Below are 9,736 nucleotides of genomic sequence, written 5' to 3'. Positions count from 1 at the left end.
TTGGTTGGGAGTAGGTAGGACAGATCTAGCCAGACTAGAACCTCAGTTGTGACTAGGTAGGACACTCTAGTCTGACTAGAGCCTCAGTTGTGACCAGGTAGGACATCTTTAGTCTGACTATAGCCTCAGGTGTGACTAGGTAGGACAGATCTAGCCAGACTATAGCGTCAGTTGTGACTAGGTAAGACAACCTAGTTTCACTATAACCTCAATTGTGACTAGGTAGGACAGCTCTAGTAGGACTTGCCTCAGTTTTGTATGGTTCGGAGACTCTAGTCTGACTAGAGCCTCAGTTGTGACTAGGTAGGACAGCTGTAGGTTGGCTAGCCTCAGTTTTGTATAGGTAGGAGACTCTAGTCTGACTAGAGCCTCAGTTGTGACCAGGTAGGACATATATACATATTCATAGATAGAAATAGAATAATACTGGGATCAGTAGAGATTGGAAAGAGAAGCATGAATGGCTCATTACTACCACTAGAGGGCGCCATAGGCCACCTCTATGATATGTACAGTATATTGTACAAGCCAGTCACAATTGACATCATAATTCAAATACTGTTCCAGGAAAAGTATTGTTTATTATTGCATAAAATGTTATACATATATGTGAGTGTTTTTTGTGTTTTCAAAAAAATTAAAAGGTATTTGGGGTGTATTTGGGGGGATTGAGCATTCTATTCAAGGCGTTAAAGAGTTGTAATCAATAGGGGGCAGTGTAGCTACACAGAAGTTGCTGTTTCTGTCCCTAGGAAAACAATATTTGATAAGAATAAAATGATCTTCAGAGCAGAGCAAAAAGTCACCAAGAAATTTCCAGGCAGCTCGATATCTTCCATCGTATGAGTTCCATTGCCTTTTTTTTTTGCATTTCAAACTTCTTTTATTAAAATATCTTCATACTTCAGGAGGACAGTTTGGCAACTTTACTTCCTGCACTGTATATGATTAATAATATCACATGATAACAATAACAATACAGAGTCCTAGAATATCATCATCAATATTTGCATTCATCAGTGGCACAAGAATGAAACATGAGTGCATTTCCATTTAAAAAATAATTAGTATTTACGAGAACAGAAATAAAAGTACTACTTAATGTCCATATTTTATTTTTATTTATATTTTTATTTTATATCAATATTTTTTTATATTTTTATTTTTTTCTGTAATGGAACAATGGAGCTTCAGGTTGTGCAGGGGTGTCAAACGGCAGGGGGCATGAATGCCCTCGTCTGACATGAAAATGAATGGATTTGCTAAAGTACTGCAAAACATGTCAAATTGAACCCTAAAATTATTGATATTAATACTATTTTGACTTTATTTCTCATAATATTAAAGTCACGAGCACTAGCCATCGAGCTAAAAAACCCGAACGGTCAATTCGATATCCAGTATGGCGCTTAAGGCGTCAGGGATTGAGGTTTAGCTGCACTCGCTGACATCTGTTACGCAATTATTTGTTTTAAAGATACAATCAGAGACTGAAGTATAATCTATCAACATTCAGGTAGCCTTTTGCTAAACGTTAGGTGACTAGTTTAATTCCTGGCTTTGTGTCCTTGAACAAGTCCCCGAACCTTTAATTGTCTGTAATAAATTAGCTGACGCCCGGCATGGAAGCGAATAAATAACAGCTGCTATTAGCATATAAAGTGACTGCAGGAGTTTGTTCTTCCACTTTGTGCACAACACGTGACAAAATTACAAAGAGAAGTTAACACAAATGCATCATCAGTGAACACATTTCCATATACTCACCTACCGTTTTCTGGGCATCCTCATTGACTCTTATCTTTTTATTCATTTTTTTACACAGTAGTCTTTGTTTTCCAATTTTATTCCGTCAATTAGCGCCACTGTTATGTTGCTAATTATGTTATGAAATGTTATAGTGACACAGGATATACCAAAAAAAATGTTTTTTGCAAAAGGATGCATTTCAAGCATAACTTGACATACATTTAGCCATATATATTTAGCCAAAATGCCAAAACAACAAAAATGGTTGTTTTACATGAAAATAACAATTTATTTTCACAAATTTGAACTTTTTTTAACACCATCGACTATTTACAATTTCCACATTTGCAGAGATTTTTTATAAATTGCACATTTTTTGGTTTAATACTGCACCAAACATGCGCTCTTCTATTGTAGAGTAAAATATAAAAGATTTATAAATCCAATCTTTGGGCGTAAATGAGTTAAGTCCACTTTTAAAAAAAATATTTTTGCGTAAAATACATATATTTCCCCAATTGATATTTTTTCCTGAATTCAAAAAAAATCTAGTAATAGTAAACTTTCTCCTACAACTAACATACTGTAATTTTCTGTGTTTAAGATAACGATTAACAATGAAGATAACACTAAAATCACCACACAGCAACTTAACAGTCAAAAGGTAGCTAGGAAATATACTATACAAGTACCAATACAAGTTTAAAACTAAAAAATATATATTTTAACATTTTCCTATAATCCATTTCATCCAAAAAAAGCATTTCATTGGAGGACCAGCGGTATAGAAAATGGATGGATGGCTCCTTCGGCAATGCAATGATGCCTTTATCCACCAGAGGGAGCCAGAAGAGCCCAAAGGGAGGCTGACATCATCGCAGTGCCTCGGCAGCACCAATGAATATTTTCTAGTAATATTACTACTTTACTCACCTCAATGTACAACTCGTAAATTTGACTTCATTCTCATAAAATGATGACAACATTACAACTTTTATTTTATATGATATATATTTTGCTTTGTGTTGCAGCTCTTCAAATTCAACCTTATTGTCATACAAGTCATATTTGGCTATTGACCTTCAACATCCAGATAGCGCCACCGGGCAAACATGGAACAGGAAATGTATTGTATTAAAAATGTGTAGCATTGCATGGTCCTTGTTAAAAAATGTACGTCTTCCTCAACTGGCTTTTTGACCTCCACTTTACGGTCCATTTGCAAGCACAAGCAAATGTCTGCTCAAGACGGTGCATTTTACCATCTTTGCTCTTAATGTATACGTGTACGGTACGCATGGATGACTGCAGAAGTGTCGAGTGAATAAATCATCAAGCAAAACTACGACGGAGGAAGGAAGCGAGAAAAGAGTTCTTGCTCTTTTCCCATCATTTTGACTTTATAGTTGAACATATTATGACTTTTTATTATAGTAATATATTGACTTTGATTAATTAATTCTTACTGTATTTATTCCCTGAATTATTACTTTTCTAATTCTATGGTATTCTTGTACTATTTTCTTAATTTACCAATTATATTTTTTTTTACAAATTTTTACTGTCGTAATCCAGCCATCTATTTTCTATGCCGCTTATCCTGACTTGGGGGGAGAGGCGGGGTACACCCTGGATTGGTCGCCAGCCAATGGCAGGGCTCATATAGACAAACTATTCATACGTATGGATAATTTGGATGTGCCAATTAACATGAATGTTTTTTTAGAATGTGTACCCGCAGAAAACCAGATTCAAACCTGGGTCTCCGGGCCCCTAGTGCGGACCCCTGTCACTCCCTTTTCATTTTCCAACGCTGGGTTCAAAGAGTTCTTTGGCTTTGATGGTGAAACCTGTTAAATGATTCATTTGGTTTGGGAGTCATTAAACAGTAATGCAGCAGTCATTTAATTTCATGCTAATATCCACATTATGGCGCCAGGGCTCTTTAATGCACACAAACACACACACACATGCTAGCACTACACACCACTGTAAATAAACACTCGGAAAAACGGAAATGCATATTTGCAGGTGCTTGGAAGACGTAAAGCATCAAGTGTAGTCATGTTTTTTACATGAAGGTTATACGTGGATTTCTTTGGAAGCTCATTCTTCTGCTCCTTGACTTGAAATTTCTCACACCATTTAATACCTAACGTACCAAATACCAATAGTTGAGCCAAATTACACACGTATAGTATGATTATTTACTTAGATGACTTTTTTTTTTTAGAATATGGCAAATTTCTACTGGAAAAATTCACATGTTTCCTTGTTAGATTGTGACAATTGGCCTTGTAATACTACAACATTTTTCTTATTTCATAATATTACAGAGTATTTTTTTATATCACCACTTTCGTTTTAAAATATTTAAAAAATGTATACAATTTATCATGTTTCTAGCAATTTTTTCTCATTATATGAGGAGCTTCATTACTGTCAATAATGTGAGTTGATTGTTAAAAAAAATGTCAAATTGCTCAATAAATGTGAAAATGTCAAGTAAACTTACAAAAATTTTCATGTTCAATTGTGGCAGTATTTTATATATACTGTATTATATTAGGGATACAGGGATAGTATATATATATATATATATATATATATATATATATATATATATATATATATATATATATATATTATATATTTGTTTTTTTTTTTCCAAAAACCGATATGCCAATATTGTCCAAATCTCAATTTCCGACACTCATATCAGCCGATATCGTTATGTGACATTTCTGACTTTTTTCCCTCATAATATAACTTTACTCTAATAAACAAAATGTTTTTTTCACGCTATGACAAGTTTCTTCTGGGAAATTCCTACTTTTTTATTTTTTTCCATAATATTACATGCTTTTTGTATACTGTATTATCTCAATCAATACCAAAGATGAGTTATACATTTTAATAAACTCGAACTCCCATTTGAAACATTGAATTAATATGACTTAATATGACTTTTTTTACATTTTTTTGCTGACGGAGGTGATGATGCAACTCCCCATCAATGTATTATTCTCCAGAGCAATTGCAATGCTGTAAAATTCGATAAGCAACATTTGATATGACCGCGGCAAGGACCAGGAGAGGACCAAGAAACACATGATTTCCCCCTTGGTTAGTTGGGAACCGATATTTTTCTGAAACGTACCTAGTATGTTCTTCTGCTGATTACTAAAGAACAAAAAAAGGTAGAAACAAACTTTTTTTTCGGATGAAAGATGAGTATCTAGTCTTTCTTTTGGTCGGTTCCATGTTTATATAGGCATGGAACACAATATTCGGTGTTCCTTGAAAGATCAGTCGGAATATGAAACATTCTCATAAACTTAGTACTTTTTTCTCATAATATTATGAATTAGTCTGCTAAATTGGGGTGCACGGCGGTCGAGTGGTTAGCGCGCAGACCTCACAGCTAGGAGACCCAGGTTCAATTCCACTCTCAGCCATCTCTGTGTGGAGTTTGCATGTTCTCCCCGTGCATGCGTGGGTTTTCTCCGGGTACTCCGGTTTCCTCCCACATTCCAAAAACATGCTAGGTTAATTAGCAACTCCAAATTGTCCATAGGTATGAATGTGAGTGTGAATGGTTGTTTGTCTATATGTGCCCTGTGATTGGCTGGCCACCAGTCCAGGGTGTACAGCTGGGATAGGCTCCAGCACCCCTGCGACCCTTGTGAGTATAAGCAGTAGAAAATGAATGAGTCTGCTAAATTATAACTCCATTGAGCATTTGTCTAGTGATTCTAAAAAAAATAGATAATATCTTCCAAACAATTTGAACACAACCCATAGAAAATGTCATTTACATGTCCCGTGGACTTTTGAGTTCATCCTTGAAAGTGACTTCAAAACATTAATTAGCTTTTTTAGCACTTGTTTGTGTTGTCCTGTGTGCCGGGGGCAGGCGTTATCTCACAGCTGTCCTTATTTTGCATTGGAAAAAAAAAAAAAGCATAACCACGCCACAGTAAATAAAGTAGAAAGTGTGTTTGTGTGTCCTCATTAAAGGGAAGCTTCCAGGCAGGCTGCTGAGATGAGGACAGGTGTTCTCCTTATCACTGAGATGAGGACTGATGGTGGCTAATGAGAAAGTAGGCTGGATCTCTGTCACGGTTTCATACCTCAAAGGGAGAGAAGGCCCCTATTTTCTTTGAATGCTCACATGTACTTTAATTTATAGAGTCATAATGTGTGTGTGTGTGTGTGCCCCTATGAAGCGTGGTGCTTTGCATCCCTGCAGCCTTAAGGATGCATATGCTCTTTGCATGCACTTTTAACTGTAGGTGGTCTTGGTCATTAAAACAGCAGTACTTCTATTTTATTTATTTATTTTAAGAAGTGTTACAAGCATTGGTGTCGCACTCAAAAGAAATAAATAGCAAAAATATGAGGGGAAACTGGCGGCACAGCGGTCTAGTGGTTAGCGCGCAGACCTCACAGCTAGGAGACCAGGGTTCAATTCCACCCTGGGCCATCTCGGTGTGGAGTTTGCATGTTCTCCCCGTGCATGCGTGGGTTTTCTCCGGGTACTCCGGTTTCCTCCCACATTCCAAAAACATGCTAGGTTAATTGGTGACTCCAAATTGTCCATAGGTATGAATGTGAGTGTGAATGGTTGTTTGTCTATATGTGCCCTGTGATTGGCTGGCTGGCGACCAGTTCAGGGTGTACCCCGCCTCTCGCCCGAAGACAGCTGGGATAGGCTCCAGCACCCCCGTGACCCTCGTGAGGATAAGCGGTAGAAAATGAATGAATTAATGAATATTGCCAAAAAATAAATGTACAAAAAACACTGACATTATATATATAATAATTTTAAAAAATACTTAAAATATTAATTTAGATGTATTTTGATTTATATTAGTTTACTTATTTTTATTAAAAAACTTTTATATGAAAAATAATTTTATTACTGGGCTGCACGGCTGACGAGTGGTTTGCGCACAGACCTCACAGCTAGGAGAAATTGTCCATAGGTATGAATGTGAGTGTGAATGGTTGTTTGTCTATATGTGAACCTGTGATTGGCTGACGACCAGTCCAGGGTGTACCCCGCCTCTCACCCGAAGACAGCTGGGATAGGCTCCAGCACCCCCGCGACCCTCGTGAGGAAAAGCGGTAGAAAAAGAATGAATGAATGAATGAATGAATGAGGGGAAACTGCTGGGTATGATGGGTAATATATATGCAGAAAAAAAAGTGCAATAATACAAGTGGTAATATTCTGAGGAAAAAGTTGCAATGTTACAGGAAAAGGTCAACGCATTCAAAAGCAAAGACGTTAAAAAAAAAGAGGTTATGATGCATTTCACTTCAGAAGGTCCACAAAGTGGCATGTGAACGGATGAATCACACACGACAGGAAGGAGAATGTGGCAGAGCGTGGAGGAGAGTCACGCGCAGAAGGTTACACATTGCAATTTTAACGCATGCAGACGCGTCCACACATGTACCCACACATAGTTTAGTTCCAAATGTAAAAAATTATAAATAGTTTTTCTGACTACAACACCGTTCACCTTTTGTGAACTTGCTCAAACTTGACATAAATCTTCCATCGCTAGCAGTGTGACTGCTGTATATTTGCAAGTTTTATACCCAGACAACACCCACCATGTTGACAAATTTCGACACCGCAAAGTCATCTGTGGTGGTACCCAAATGGAAGATGAAGAAGAAGACGTTGCGGCTGTAGGGCTTTGTGGGAAACTACGGCGACAGTAGCAATATGGTTTAACAAGGATACAAAAACTCTACAGTACAACGGGACAGTGCCAGGACAGCCTTAAAAAAACATATATTATGATTGCAAAAAATGATTTTCTAAGCAAGTGTGTCTGAGAGGAGACTACCAAGGAATCTCCCCGAGCTAGCTAGCTTGCTAATAGCGCTCTTGTTGGTAATGAATGGGATATTATAGCATTTATAGTGTATTTCTGCAGCTTTAAAATGACAAAATGCCTGACATGCAGTCAAATGCTTAAATGTCTCCTCATTATTATAGCTGCATTTATTATAATCAAGCATATTATGATTGCCCGTGGACATTATGCAGCTATGCATTGGAGAGTGTTGACTCTAATAACCCCCTAAATGTAAAAAAGTTACACTCTGAGCTGTTTAGCCAAGCTGTGTTGTATTGTGTATTTTGTCACACAGATGGTAATAAATGATTTTTTTGTGTTTTTTTTTTTTTTTTTTTTTTCAGCAGCGCTGCCTTTTAAGCTTGTGATGAATTCCCTGCACGCTTGTTATGGAGTTTGACTGGTCACAAAGAAAGAAACAAAACAACAGGCTTTGCTAAATGGCCACAAACAGCCGTCAGTGGAGCAGGGGTTTGTGGGAATGAGACAAATGGCAGATGTACTACAAGATGTAGATCAAAGGTGCGTAACCTGCGGCACAAGGGCCATACGGGGTCCGATTGGCGGGGTGGCCATGTTTTGGGAGCATTTGGCATCCCTGTGTGGAGTTTTTCATGTTCTCCCTGTGTGTTTCTCCCGGTGCTCCGGTTTCCTCCCACATTCCAAATTGTCCATAGGTATGAATGTGAGTGTGAATGGTTGTTTGTGCCCTGTGATTGGCTGGCCAGGGCCCGTGACCCTTGTGAGGATAAGCGGTGCAGAAAATGGATGGAAGATCAACATTTTTATGCTCATTAACGTGTATAGAAATTGATTTTATTCATTCACGTTCTACCACTTACCCTCACGAGGGTCGCGGGGGTGCTGGAGCCTATCCCAGCTGTCTTCAAGCGATCACAGGGCACATATAGACAAACAACCATTCACACTCACATTCATACCTATGGACAATTTGGAGTCGCCAATTAACCTAGCATGTTTTTGGAATGTGGGAGGAAACCGGAGTACCCGGAGAAAACCCACGCATGCACGGGGAGAACATGCAAACTTGCCGAGGGTGGTATTGAACCTGGGTCTCTTAGCTGTGAGGTCTATGCGCTAACCACTCGACCGCCATGCAGCCCCGGTAGATTTTATTCATTCAGTCATTCATTCATTTTTTCCTCACGAGGGTCGCGGGGGGTGCTGGAGCCCTTCCCTAGGCGAGAGACGGGGTACACCCTGGACTGGTCGCCAGCCAATCACAGGGCACATATAGACAAACAACCATTCACACTCACATTCATACCTATGGACAATTTGGAGTCGCCAATTAACCTAGCATGTTTTTGGAATGTGTGAGGAAACCGGAGGAGAGAACATGCAAACTTGCTGAGGGTGGGATTGAACCCGAGTCTCCTAGCTGTGAGGTCTATGCGCTAACCACTCGTACGCCGTGCAGCCCCGGTAGATTTTATGCCTAATAATATTTCAAAACATGCTCACCGTCAACTCTCTTCCCCAGGAAACTGTATTTGTGATTGTTATGTTGTAGTGTAAACGAATGCACAGCCAATTTGACATTAATGGTGAGGCTTGCTGGCTCTGACAGCCAACACACATATAAATGTACTCTAAACAGCCTCAGGACCATGTTACTTACAAGCTATTTGTGTCTGCCCTAGCACAACAATTAACCTTGAGCCAATGGCATTTGGAGGTATTGAATGCTCTGCCATGCAGAGCAGAGCCTTCCTATTGTTGTTCATTAGTGACAGGTAAGGTACGGATAAGGCCACATGTTTGCATTAACATGAAGAACCCCCCCCCCCGCGTGCCTCCTACGCTTGTCTAATTCATATGTCGGACATGTGCTGATGGATGTATGTTTTTGTTTTACATTAAGACTCTATACATCACAGTGTCCACACCTGCATTGTTAAACAAAGCAGTCACACGGTGTGACATGTGTTGCTATAATGGGCCCCAAAAGACTACATATGGCAGTAAGAGGCAAAACTATGCTTGTTGGCAGACTAATGGAAGTTGGACAGCCTGGCTGCAGGATAAATTGAAGGCTTTTAGGGACTATGAGGCGGTAGGTGGGGCCTGCTCGCTTGTTTTGTGAATTG

This window comes from Doryrhamphus excisus, chromosome 11 (assembly GCF_030265055.1).
Source record: "Doryrhamphus excisus isolate RoL2022-K1 chromosome 11, RoL_Dexc_1.0, whole genome shotgun sequence".
Classification (NCBI taxonomy): domain Eukaryota; kingdom Metazoa; phylum Chordata; class Actinopteri; order Syngnathiformes; family Syngnathidae; genus Doryrhamphus; species Doryrhamphus excisus.
This window is presented reverse-complemented; position numbering follows the sequence as displayed.